This window comes from Sus scrofa, chromosome 15, assembly GCF_054392235.1.
Source record: "Sus scrofa isolate SSC_HxYL_T2T_F1_AM1 chromosome 15, Sscrofa_HxYL_maternal_Yorkshire_Landrace_v2.0, whole genome shotgun sequence".
Lineage (NCBI taxonomy): Eukaryota > Metazoa > Chordata > Mammalia > Artiodactyla > Suidae > Sus > Sus scrofa.
In genome coordinates this window covers 14,914,527-14,928,583 of record NC_139397.1, presented here as the reverse complement: position 1 = coordinate 14,928,583, position 14,057 = coordinate 14,914,527, and the positions used below count along the sequence as shown (strand labels likewise).

At 38.8% G+C, this 14,057-nt stretch overlaps 1 long non-coding RNA gene across 1 annotated transcript in view; it reads right to left on the bottom strand.

Annotated features, from left to right (window-relative positions):
• Nucleotides 1-360: 360 nt before the first annotated feature.
• Nucleotides 361-14,057, bottom strand: part of LOC146395728 (uncharacterized) — an 83,960-nt gene continuing 70,263 nt past the window's right edge. The window contains exon 3 of the long non-coding RNA XR_014829043.1: nt 361-1,232. This is a non-coding gene — a long non-coding RNA (uncharacterized LOC146395728). The remainder of the gene's footprint in view (nt 1,233-14,057) is intronic.

The following is a 14,057-nucleotide window of genomic DNA, read 5'->3' as shown; positions in this document are numbered from 1 at the left end:
CCTGACACAGTAGGTTAGATGATCTGGTATTGCCATAGCTGTGGTGTAGGTCACAGCTACAGCTCAGATTCAATCCCTCACAGGGAAATTCCACATGCTGTGGAAGCCATAAAATTAAAACAAAAAAAGGTGGAGGTTGTCAGATGAGGGTGGAGGGGACAGAGACTCAACCATACGCTATTTACAATAAACACATTTAAAATAAAATATATTTACAAACATTCTACCAGGATATTCATAAAAGTCTTATTCATAATAGCTCTAAAATTGGTAACTACCCAAATGTCTATTGCAATAATTTTCCAACACTGCAAAACCAATTACCTGAAATTTTAATGGATTAAAAACAACATTTACTACCTCACAGTTTCTGTGGGTAAAGAATCTTAGCAGTAAGAAGCCGTCTTTTCTCTCATAAGGCTTCAGTGAAGGTGCTGACTGGGGCTATTGCCATCTCAAGGCTTGACTCAGAGAGGGATCCATTTCCAAGATTGTTCCCATGGTTGTTGGCAAGATTCAGCTGCTCACAGACTGTTGGAAGGATGACCAGAGTTCACTGGCTATTGGTTGGAGGTCCTCCACAGTTCCTTGCCATGTGAACTTCCTCACAGGACAGCTCAAAAACGGCAGCTTGCTTCATTAGAGCAAACGAGCAAGAAGAAGAAAGAGATGGAGTTCAAGTCTTTTATATCCAAGTCTTAGAAGCAATATTCCATCACATTTGCTATATTCTTATTCATTAGAAGAAAGTAGAAGGTCCAGTCCCATGTGAAGGGAGGGTATTCCACAGAGTATGGCTATCAGGATGTGAGGATCCCTGGGAACCATGCCAGAAGCTGCATATCACATCTCCACAGAAAATAGATTTTTAAACTGTACTGTCTTCATAAAATAGAATACTATTCTGGAATTATTTTTTTTTAAAAAGAACAAACCACTGAAACACAGAAACATAGATCCATCTAAAATTTTTTTTCTACAAAGTTGAGCAAAAACGAAGTAGCTGCAAAAGAATACAAATAGTATGATTCCATTTATATGATGTCCAAAACAGGCAAAACTCATCTGTGATGATAGAAATTAGAACAATACTTAACTTTGGATGTTTGAAGGATATTGGCTGGAAAGGAGCATCAGAAAAAGTTCTCAGGTGCTGGAAGTCTTTTATGTTTTGTTTTGTCAAAACTCATTGAACAAAACATTTAAGGTCTGTGGATTTTTGTAAATTACACCTGAATTAAAAGAATAATAAAGAAAAATAAAAATAAAGTCTTTAAAAAGTAATCTAGGCTTTTTTTTTTTTGGCCACACCCATAGAATGCAGAAGTTTCTAGGTCAGCGATAGAACCAGAGCCACAGCAGTGACAACACCAAGTCCTTAACTGCTATGCCACCAGGGAGCTCCTAGGCATATTTCTTAAAAACAAAAGTTGTGATGTTGACATTTTGAACTCTTTTAACTAATGTTAAATAAGACATATCAGACTAATGTCATCTTCTTCCACCCCAAGAACCTAGACATGGTGGTGCAAGAAATGAGAAAGATCTGAATCACCAGAGAAAAGCTGTTTTAATGTAATCAGTTTGCATTATATCATTTCTGACTAAAACATACCAATGGAAGAAAAAGTTCCATTTTTCACTAATAATAAAAATAAATCCAAGATTAACCAACCACTAAGTGGAACATAATGTTATTTTTCTCCAACATTTTCACACTGAAGAAAAAAGAAATGACAATTACATAGTGCACAGACATTTTTAGAAAGATTTCCGAAAGCAGAATGAGAATTTTCATACACTAAAGCTTAAAGAAGTGATGTTTTATTTTAATAGACCATAAAATCACTAATAGGAAAAAACTTTTCCTTAAAAATTTCCTTCCTTTCTTCCTTTCTTTTTCACATTCCTCTTTACAACTGTTCTCATAGCCTCATCTCCCTTAACAAAACATGCTGTTGTTCATTATGTAAGATACTGGTTTGGTGGCAGTAAACCAACCAAATAAATAAAAAGCAATAAGAGATGTTTGAACAAAATAGGGGTTAAAGTTAATTTCTCTCCCATGTAACTTTCCAAGCATAAGGATGTGACAGCATTAGAGTGTCAAGGATCCAGACTTTCAAGGATCCATACTTTCTATCTTGTTGCTCCACCACCTCAAGGGTGCCTCTTTCATTCACATTGTCCATGTCTATGTGCCGGGTAGCAGAATTAGTATTCACCAATTCTTTATATTTCATTAACCAGAAATCAGTGGAGAACTATCAGCAGACAGTGCCACAGTTGTTTTTTGTTGTTGGGTTTTGTTTTGTCTTTTTTAGGACCACACTCAGGGCATATGGAGATGCCCAGGCTAGGGGTGGAATCGGAGCTGTAGCTGCTGGCCTATGCCACAGCCAAGCCAGATCCAAGCTGGGTCTGCAACCTACACTGCAGCTCACTGCAACGGTGTATCCTTAACTCTCTGAACAAGGGCAGAGATAGAACCTGCATCCTCATGGATACTAGTCAGGTTCGTTAACCACTGAGCCACAACGGGAACTCTGCCAAAGTTGTCTTTTGATGCCTTAAGAATATAGTGCTCCATAAGCTTGATCATTGGGAAGTAATCACCATTTATACTTATATTAGAATGCAGAAAGTTTGGACTGCCATTCAAATAGAGCAAAGTAAAAGACCTATTTACCCTCATTGTCATTATTTAAAAATCTCAATGAAGTCATGGCATAAAAAATTTTTTAAAGAAAACCTCAAAAATTTACAAGCACAGAGAAGATGGAAGAGGAGATAATAGCAGCTAAGAGATGTCAACAAAACAAGCTTAGGGTAAGTAATTTAGCACGCTAGAGAAAGAAGAAGTGAAATGTGCACTAGGGGTGAAGGCAAGGCATGCCAAGAAGCATGCTGATTAGGCTGCCAAATCCTCCAAAGCCCAGAAATTAGAGCCACAAGCTGTCTCTGAATATAGGAAGTAGATGAGACTGAAAACAAGGACTGGTTCATGGATGCATAAAAGTAGTTCCACCACTAGATCTCCTCACCACCCCTGCACAGCTGGGTAACAGAACTTCCCTCCTCTGCACAGGATTTTAGGAGAGAAGTCTCCCAGCAAATCTGAACAAAGAGTTTTTTTTAATATATTTGCCTATATTGAAAGCAGTTTTATAATTCTGTGGGAAATTTATAACTGAAATAACAATAAAGAGAAAACTAAGCAAATGGGGAAAAAAAGGGCAAGTATTATCTTCAGAGAAAATATCCATCTTGTATAAGAATGGATATTTAACCAGAGAATACTACCTGGCTCAGCTAAGAAAAGCATTTACATGGTCATAATAATGTAAGCACTTAAATATTTGTTTCTATTTCTGGTATAATAGAAATAGATTGGGAGATTGGGGTGAGGAAGTGTTGAGATGATAGGAAAGAGATAAGAAAGCTAAATCCTTATCTTTCATAGTAGAAAATCAATGATTGGAGTTTCTGTGGCGCAGTGGAAACAAATCCGACTAGGGAGCATGAGGTTGCGGGTTCAATCCCTGGCCTCGCTCAGTGGGTTAAGGATCTGGCATTCCTGTGAGCTGTGGTGTAGGTCACAGAGGCGGCTTGGATCTGGCGTTGCTGTGGCTCTGGCGCAGGCCGGCAACTATAGCTCTAATTCGACCCCTAGCCTGGAAATCTCCATATGCCAAAAGTGCGACCCTAAAAAGACAAAAAAAAATTTAATTAAAAAAATTAAATAAAAAATAAAAGAAAATCAATGGTTAATAAATAGAAGTAAAAAATTAAGAAATAGTAGTGTAAGCATATTATAATAGAAATGCAGAGTTAAGTACCTAAAGCAACTACCAAAAGAACCTAAAATGATTGACTCTGGAAGTAGGGGTGGGACAAATTAAGGAGAGGTCAGAGAAAAGGTTGCTATGTCTTATACACCTGTCCGACTTTTTAAACTCCGATAATTTTTTTTTTCCTTTTTACAGCCACACCTGTGGCATATGGAAGTTCCCAGGCTAGGGGTGGAATGGGAGCTGCCGCTGAGTCCTATGCCACAGCCATGGCAACCGGAGACCCAAGGCACATCTGAGACCTACACTGTAGCTGGAGACAATGCCAGGTCTCCAACACACTGAGAGTAAAGCCAGTGTTGGAACCCTCATCCTCACTGACACTGTGTTGGGTGCTTAACCCACTGAGCCACAGTAGGAACTCTGATAAACATTTAAAATTAAGTTTAAAAAATTAAGGGCATTGACATGCATGTTTCCTTTCCAAGAAGGAACTTTTCTGAATACAAAGTTGACTTGAAGATATAAATTTTTAAACTGAAGTACAGTTGATTTATAATGTGTTACTTTCAGGTGTACAGCAAAGTGATTCAGGTGTGTGTGTGTATTCTTTTTTTCCATTACAGGATATTACAAAATATTGAGTGCAGTCCCCTGTGCTATACAGTAGGTCCTTGATGGTTATCTATTTTGTACATAGCGGTGTATATCTGTCAATTCCAACTCCTAATTTATCCCTCTCCCCTTTCCCCTTTGATAACCATAATGTCTCTTTCTATGTCTGTGGATCTATTTGTTCTGTAAATACGTTCAGTTGTCTACAATAATTTTTTACTAATTGATTTTGTTAAATATTGAACAAAATTGCCCTCATTGTGCCTAGTTTTTCTCTTTAAACTTTTAATTTTGAGAAAATTATAGATTAACATGCAGTTGTAAGAAATAATACAGAAAGATCCCACAAGCCCTTTACCCAGTTTCTCTCAGTGATAACATCTCACAAAACTTTAGTACATCATAACCAGGATACAGACATTGTTATAGGCAAGGAATGGGCTGTCCCCTCACCACAAAGATCCCTCATGTTGCCCTTTTATAGGCATACCCACGCCTGCCCCCCAATTCCTGACCCCTGGCAACCCACTAATCAGTTCTCCATGCCTATAATTTTGTCACTATAGATTTTTTTTTTTTTTTGTCTTTTGTCTTTTTTTTTTTTTGTTGTTGTTGTTGTTGTTGTTGTTGTTGCTATTTCTTGGGCCGCTCCCGCGGCATATGGAGGTTCCCAGGCTAGGAGTCTAATTGGAGCTGTAGCCACCGGCCTACGCCAGAGCCACAGCAACTCGGGATCCGAGCCGCGTCTGCGACCTACACCACAGCTCACGGCAACGCCGGATCGTTAACCCACTGAGCAAGGGCAGGGACCGAACCCGCAACCTCATGGTTCCTAGTCGGATTCGTTAACCACTGCGCCACGACGGGAACTCCAGATTTTTTTATAAATGAAATCATACATATGTGAACTTTGGGGATTGGATTTATTCATCAAGCATAATTCCCTGGAGATCTGTCCAAGTTGTTGTGGTTCTCAATAATTCATTCTTTTTTATTCCTGAGTAACATTCCAAGGAATGGGTGTGTCATAGTTTGTGTGAAGGACATCAGTATTCTTTGCGGGTTTGGGTTATTACAAATAAAGCTACTATGAACATTTTGGGCTCAGATTTTGAAGTGGTGCATGCTTTCCATTTCTCTAAGATTAATGCCTGGGAGGGGGAGAGACTGGGAGGGACGGGGAGTCTGGGATTAATAGATGCAAAGTTTTGTCTTTGGAGTGAATAAGCAATGAGATCCTGCTGTATCGCACAGGGAACTATATCTAGTTACTTATGATGGAAAATGATGGAGGATAGTGTGAAAAAAAGAATGTATATATATATATGTGTGACTGGGTCACTTTGCTATACAGTAGAAATTGACAGAAAACTGTAAACCAACTATAATGGAAAAAATAAAAATCAAAAAAAAGATATATGCCTAAGAGTACAATTTTGGAGTCATGCAGTAGTTGCATATTTAGGTATTTTTGACAGTTTTATTAAAATATAATTCACCCATTTAAAGTGTACAATTCGATGATTTGTAATATATTCACAGATTTGTGCAACCAATCACTACAATTAATTTTTAAATATTTTCATTACCTCAAAAAGATATCCCACATCCCTGGGCTATCATTCTCCAATCTCACAACCCTCTAATCCTAAACAATAACTAGTCTAATTTCAAAATCCTCTGTATTTGCCCCTTCTGGACATTTCATACATATGCAATCATGTGGGAGTTTTGCTTTTACTGAGCATAGTGTTTTCAAGGTTCACTCATGTTCTAACGAGTATCAATACTTTGTTCCATTTATATGGACACACATTTTGTTGATCCACCCATCAGCTGATGGACATTTGGGTTGTTCTTATCTTTTGCTATTATGGATAATGATGCTACAAACACTTATGTACAAGTTTTTCAATGAGTGTATATAGGTGTTTCTCTTGAGCATATACCTGGGAGTGGAATTGCTGGGTCATGTGATAAGTCCATGTTTAAATTTTTGAGGAACTTCTAGGCTGTTTTCCAAGGTGGTGGCACCATTTGACACTCCCACTAGCAGTGTGCCCAAGTTCTGATTTCTCCACATTCTCAACATTTGTTATCATCTGACTTTTGATTATAGCCATCCTAGTAGGTATGAAGTGGTATCTCACCGTGGTTTTGATTCACATTTCTCTGATAACTAATGATGTTAAGCATCTTTTCAAGTGATTATTGGCCATTTGTATGTCTTCTTTGGAGAAATGCCTATTCAGATCCTTTTCTCATTTTTAAAATTGGTTTGCCCTTTTTTTGATGAGTTGTAAGAGTTCTTTATATGTTTTGGATACCAGATCTTTATCAGATTTTCCAAATATTTTCTCCCATTCTGAGGGCTGTCTTTGCCTTTTTTTTTTTTTTTAGGGCTGAATCTGAGGCATATGGAGGTTCCCAGGCTGGGGGTCCAATCAGAGCTACAGCTACACCACAGCCACAGCAACATCAGATCCGAGCCACGTCTGAAACCTACAACCACAGCTCACTGCAACCCCAGATCCTTAACCCATTGATCGAGGCCAGGAATCAAACCCGAAACCTCATGGTTCCTAGTTGGATTTGTTTCCACTGCACCACAATGGGAACTCCCCTGTCTTTGCGTGTTTAATAAGATACTACCAACCTGTTTTTCAGAATGCACTTACCATTTGATAGTCCTACCAGCAATGTATCAGTGTTCCATTTCATTTGCATTTTTTATCAGTATTTAGTGTTGCTATTATTTTTAATTTTTGTCATTCTGATAGTTGTGTAGTGATATTTCCTTGCAGTTTTAATTTTGTATTATCTAATAGCTAATGATGTTGAACATCTTTTCATGTGCTTATTTGCCAACCATCTACTTTCTTCAGTAGAATCATACATTCTATTTATGTGTTTGCCCATTTTTCTAGTTGGATTGTTTGGCTTTTTACTATTGAATTTTGAGGGTTCTTTATATATTCTAGATGCCTCTCCTTTGTGAGATATATGAACGTCATCGCTTTCTTCCAGCTTATAGCCTGTCTTTTCATCCTGTGAACAGAATTTTTCCTAGAGCAAAGTCATTTCTTCCCCCCACCCCCATTTTGGTGAGGTCCAATACATTAACTTTTCCATTTTACAGATAGCGTTTTCAGATCCAGCCTAAGACCTGGTCCTTCGATTCTGGAGTCTCTGTCTAGTCTTAGATTCTGAAGAGTTTCTCTGTCTCTAAAAGTTTTGGTTTTACGTTTTATCTTTGAATACATAATCAATATGAATTATTTTTCAATAACATGTGATGTTTAAGTCTTGGTTCATTTTTTGACGTATGGGTGTCCAGCTGCTCTAGCACCATTTGTTGAAAGTGAAACCACGGGTAAGTATTTAGTTAAATTCATTTCACCTGTAACCTGCTTTCATTAATCAAGGTTGTCTTCACTATTGCTACAAAAGACTTGTATGTCCTCCAAGCTACACATAGCATAAACAATAAAATGTTTGCCTGAGTTGTTTTTCTACAAACTTGGAGTCAGTTCCACCTAGTTAGAGTCAATCCAAGAGACAGATGTGTCTAGTTCCAGCTAATCTGATTAAGACTGGATGGGACCACTAACTCTTCAGTTGGTCAAGTGAAAGCGTCATTCGGGGAGTTCCCATTGTGGCGAAGCGTAAAAAATCCAACTAGGAACCATGAGGTTTCGGGTTTGATCCTTGGCCTCGCTCAGTGGGTTAAGGATCCGGCATTGCCGTTGAGCTGTGGTGTAGGTCGCAGACGTGGCTCTGATCTGGCATTGCTATGGCTGTGGTGTAGGCCAGCAGCTGTAGCTCTGATTAAATCCCCAGCCTGGGAATTTCCATATGCCCTAAAGCAGGTACAGCCCTGAAAAAAAAAAAAAAAGTCTACTTGGTGACCTCTGGAGTGTGCAGAGGCCTGTGGCTTACTTATACCCATGCAGGATCATAATTATCCTATCTTTCTCCAATCACCTTTCCCCACACTCTCCTTGTTCTCCTCACCCTAGACTGCCCTGTTTCTTTATTCTTTGAGATAAAGAATGAAGAGCCCTTTGCCTTCAGGGAGGTGGATTTGAGATCTGTTCTCCTGCCTCCTCCCTTGGTCTGCCTCGTGAATAAACCATCTTTGCTGCAGACCTTGCTGTGTATTGGGCAAAACAAACGTGGTTAAGTAACAAAAGTCCATTCCTAATTTTCTTCAATTGAATCACTGTTTCACGTTGGTCAAAAATTAGTTGGATATACTTGTGTGAGTCTATTTCTGGGTTTTTTATCTGTTCTATTTATCTGTGTGTCTACCCCTCAGCCAGTACCACGTTGTCTTAATCATTATAGCTTTTGGTGGGCGTCATATCAGGTAGAGTGATTCCTCCCACTTTATTCATCTTCTTCAAGATTGTTTTAGCTATTCTAGGACTTCATATTAACTTAGAATGAACTTATAAATGCCCTAATTTTTAAATTAATTCAATGCATATAAAAGAGCTACCCAGGAGTTCCCATTGTGGCACAGCAGAAACAAATCCGACTAGTATCCATGAGGATGCAGTTTCGATCCCTGGCCTTGCTCAGTGGGTCAGTGATCCGGCATTGCTGTGAACTGTGGTGTAGGTTGCAGACGAGGTTCAGATCCCAAGTTGCTGTGGCTGTGGCACAGGCCGGCAGCTGTAGCTCGGATTTGACCCCTAGCCTAGGAACTTCCACATGTCACAGGTAAGGTCCTAAAAAACAAAAAATGAAAAATAAAAATAAATAAAAGAGCTGTCCAGATAATATTCTTTCAGTAATTTGTCTTTTTAAATTATTTTGAGACATATGGCACAAGTTGGATTAATGCCTCTGGCTGGCACTGACTGACTCCTTGGCATTTGCAGTTTAAAAAGTTGAGTAACCTGCTAGGGTTTTTTATTGTTTCAAATTAAGGCAAACAGGGGTAATGAGGTTAAATTGCCATTTGTTTGTAGACTTCTACTGCAGTAGCATGAACATGGTTTACTCTAAATGTTATTCAATCAAATCAACAAGAAAGAGATAACCAACCCAACAGGAAAAGTGCACAAATAGCATAAACAGGCAATTTCACAAAAACATGAAGAAAGATGCTCAAACTCTCTAGTAAGCATAGAAATGCAAATTAAAGTCACAGGAGATCTTTTTAGGGGCAAGATCTTTCAAAATGTTAAACATGCACAGCCTTTAACCAAAAATTCTACTCCTGGGAATAGTTTTATCATACTGAATACATAAGTGCATACAGAAATATGAAACACAGTATATCCATGTTAGTGATATTTGTAGTAGAGAAAAATTAAAATAACCTAAGTTCATAAATATGGGACTCACCAAATTAATGGTCTTCAGCCATATTATTTAATACTATGTAGTCATTAAAAAGAATGGAGGAAGCTATCTATATGTATCTAAATGAAATTATCTCCAAGATGTACTAGATAAATGAAAACATGTCATCGAGTGGCATGTATGATAAGGCTACAGATATGTAAAAATGGAGATCTACGAATGTGTGTAGAGATGTGTAGGAATAAAAAGTCACTGCCAGGTCTGGAAGAACACCTACCTCTAGCCGTTAGCAGAGGTTATGGATGGGGAGGGAATGAGATTGGAGGCAGACTAGAGAGGAAGAGGATTACAAAAGAGGCCTTTCCAGTTTCACTTTATATGTTTCTGTATTGTTCCAAATAATTTTTCCATTAAGCTTGTTTCATGCATTTCTTTAGTACTTATAATACTCTAAGATGTTGTATGTTTTAGGAATTCCTATCGTGGCGCAGAGGAAAAAATCCGACTAGGAAGCATGAGGTTGTGGGTTTGATCCCTGGCCTCACCCCGGGGGTTAAGGATCCAATGCTGCCATGAGCTATGGTGCAGACGAGGCTTAGATCTGGTGTTACTGGGGCTGTGGGTAGGCCAGCAGCTGTAGCTCTGATTAGACCCCTCGCCTGGGAACCTCCATATGCTGCAGGTGCAGGCCTAAAAAGACGGAAAAAAAAAAAAAAAAAAAAAAAAAAGTTGTATGTTTTAGATTAGATGGCTGCCAATCTCTAGTAACTCCTTTTTTCTTTTTTTTTTGTTTTTTTGTCTTTTTGCCATTTCTAGGGCCGCTTCTGTGGCACATGGAGGTTCCCAGATGAGGGGTCTAATTGGAGCTGTAGCCACTGGGCTATACCAGAGCCACAGCAACTAGGGATCCGAGCTGCGTCTGCAACCTACACCACAGCTCACCACAACGTCAGATCTTTAACCCACTGAGCAAGGCCAGGGATCGAACGCGCAATCTCATGGTTCCTAGTCAGATTCGTTAACCACTGAGCCACGACAGGAACTCCTCAAGTAATTCTTAAGATAAGTCAAATCAAACCTATTTGATTTAACTGAGTGTCTAGGAGTAATATAATGTTGGGAGGCCAAAAGTTAATTTGTATCTTACCTAATTTAGATTTATGCTGTTTTTCAGGGATTGCTCCCAAATATTACTAAATGACTCCCTTGGCACTCTAGACAAAGGCAAATCTGGTGCTCATTATTGAGTCATTTTCTTTGGCTCTGTTAAAACAAACATGGGACTTCAGAGGCACAGAAGTAAGAATCGACCAACTCTTAAAGACTATAAGCACCAGAGATGGTCAAAAGGCAACAATTTTCTTCATAGGCAGGGGACACTGGCCATCCATTCCTAATGGGGCAAGAGTTTTCAATTTATTTCCTAAAGACTTGTTGAATTTGCATCTATCCATCCCAGCCTCCAGCCTCTGGTGGCACTTGCAAATAGCTTTTCTTTGGTTGCCATGTTTATCAATCAAAGCTTTTGTTTGCAAGTGACTAAAACATGGCAGGCTATCTTAAGCAAAAAAGAAATTTATTGGAAGGTCATCAGGGCTGACTGAATTGATGAGAAGCCAGATGGCCCCACTTGAGAAGTGGGAATAATCTCAGAGTGGACTGTATGATCCGCTGGAGCAACAGAAACCATGGCAACAGTCACCCAAGAGGACAACAAGGCCCCTGCCTCATGTGATAAGTGTGACCTCACAGTCTCGCATGACAAAGTGCAGGACAGTATCCAATAGGAAGATCCAAAGCCATATGTCTCCTGGATCTGTCAAGGCCAAATTGGCTCTTATCTCCCACTGAAAATAAATGTATCGGAAGATTTCTCAAAAGGTAGATGAGAGTGCTGGAAAAAAAAGTGCAACAGTTTACATGATGGCCAGGGCTAAGGACAAAATTGTGGACTATTTATTAACTTGCTAACATGGTGTTCACATAGTGATATCAGAGCGCAGTTCTTGAGTCACCTTGCTTTTTCACAGCATCACTCATTTTCATATAAGAAAAATATATTTTACCAGTATCAACAATTATAAAAGTGGTCTTGTTTCATTAGCAATCAATAACAGCCACATATCGGGGAAAGAAGTGCTTTAAAATATATAGAAGACAAAGAACTGGCTTTTATGGATCTCTCTTTTTTTTTTTTTTCGCCATAGGAAATTATAATCAGCTTTAAATAGGTAAAGATGATGAATTTAACAAATGTATTAATATTCTCTTCCTCCTAAAATCCCACTAAAATTACATCAAGTGGATATATTAGAAGAGCTTTATCTAATAGAATGAAGATTTTGGAAGCTAGAAAGCAGATGTGAGAGTGGCAACCACCTTAGCAGAATAAGCTAAATCCTGTCTTAGTAGTGAGGGAATCTGAGAAGCAACCATGACACTAGAGAGAAAAAGAAAAAAAAAAGCTCAAAAATTGATGAGAATTGGTTGAAAGTATACTGAGGAATCATCGTTACTCTGAGACCCATGCCCCAAATGGTCTGGGAGCTTGACCAAGTGATCTGATCAGCTTGACCACTGCTCTTCTTCTCCTGCAGAAGACTTGAGGGTATTGTTTCCCCTTTCTAGAGGGCAAAATAGAGGATCTCTGGACAGGACAAAATTAGTTACAGGAGAGAGTAGAAGTTCTATACTAAAAACAGAGAGATTGAGTGGATGTTTTCATAACAAATGATGAGTCCCTGGCCTCTTTTCCCACTCAGCTGCCAGATATGGCAGTCAGGCTATCCCTTCCAAGCAAGTCACTGGAAGAATTTTATCTGCGGAATAGGACCAGTCTAAGAGCTTGGAATTAAGTTGTTTCCCAAAACGCAGTCCAGCCAGATCACCCTAAAATGAAGATCACTGCCAAAAAGACTCATCTGTGCACTCTGGGTCTCTGTTTCTTTTTTCTTTTTATTCCAATTCTTTTTTGTTTTTGTTTTTGTCTTTTGGTGGGGGGGGGACCCTGCACCTCTAGCATGTGGAAGTGCCCAGGCTAGGTACTGAATGGGAGCTGCAGCTGCCAACCTACACCACAGCCACAGCAACGCCAGATCCCAACTGCCTCTGTGACCTATGCTGCAGCTTGCCACAGTGCTGGATACTTAACCCACTGAGTGAGGCCAGGGATTAAACCTGCATCCTCATGGAGTCTAGCTGGGTTTTTAACCCACTGAGTCGCATATGGAACTCTCCCAGTTCTTAAATACCAGCAAACATTCAAGGGCCACAGGAAATTGAGAAAATATCTAATACAAAAATCAATAATGAAATAAATGAACAAAAGAAATTTGGAGCAAACAGAGACTAAGCAAGGAGAAGAAAATTCCAAAATCCAACAAACCAATATCCTCATACCATTAAAAGGACTATACATCCATGAAATATAAACATCTACTTTTAAAAATGGTTCATTCCAGGAGAAGAAAATTGATCTCTAGGGGAATGGGAGTGGGGGCAGGGGATGACGGCAGAAACAAAAAATTAAGTAGACGTGTTGGAAAATAAAGTTAGGTAAATTTCTCAAAAAGTAAACAAATGAGACACGTGTGAAAGACACAAGAAAAGATCGGAAAACTAGAGAGTAAGACAAGAAGTTATAATATCTAATATATTAGATATGAAAAATATGTTTTTACACATTCAGTAATGTGAATGCTAGAAAGAGAAACTTGAAAAACAGGAGAAAGCCGCAAAGTAACCAAGAAAAACTCCCAATATTCAAGGGCATAAAATTCCAGATTTTAAGATCCCACTGACAATGGTGGAAAAAAAAAAATCTCTCAAAAAAGATACAACTAGAGTTCCTGCTATAGTGCAGCTGCAGCTGTAATGTGGTTGCAGCTGTGGCTGGGATTCTATCCCTGGCCTAGGAACTTTCATATGCCGTGGATGCAGCCAAAAAAGAAAAAAATATCTATATTACAACTTTGTGATATTTCACAGCACCAGGGACAAAGAGAAGATGTAACAAGATTCTGGGGTTGGGAGACAGAAATTCAGGTATCAAAATATCATCAGATTTCTCAACAGCAACACTGAAAGTTTGATGCAACGAAGCAATGTCATTAAAATTTTGAGGAGGATTATTCCTAACTGAGAATTCTATAAATGATCAATCAAGCATATCTGCCAGGATTCTGCCTGGAAAGAGAGGGTGCACTCCAGGAGGATAATGGAGAAGTTTTAATAAAGGAACTATAAACGGGTCACCATGCTGTACAGGAGGAAAAAAAATTGTATTGGGGAAATAACAATTAAAAAATAAATAAATAAATAAAGGAACTGGGAGTTCCC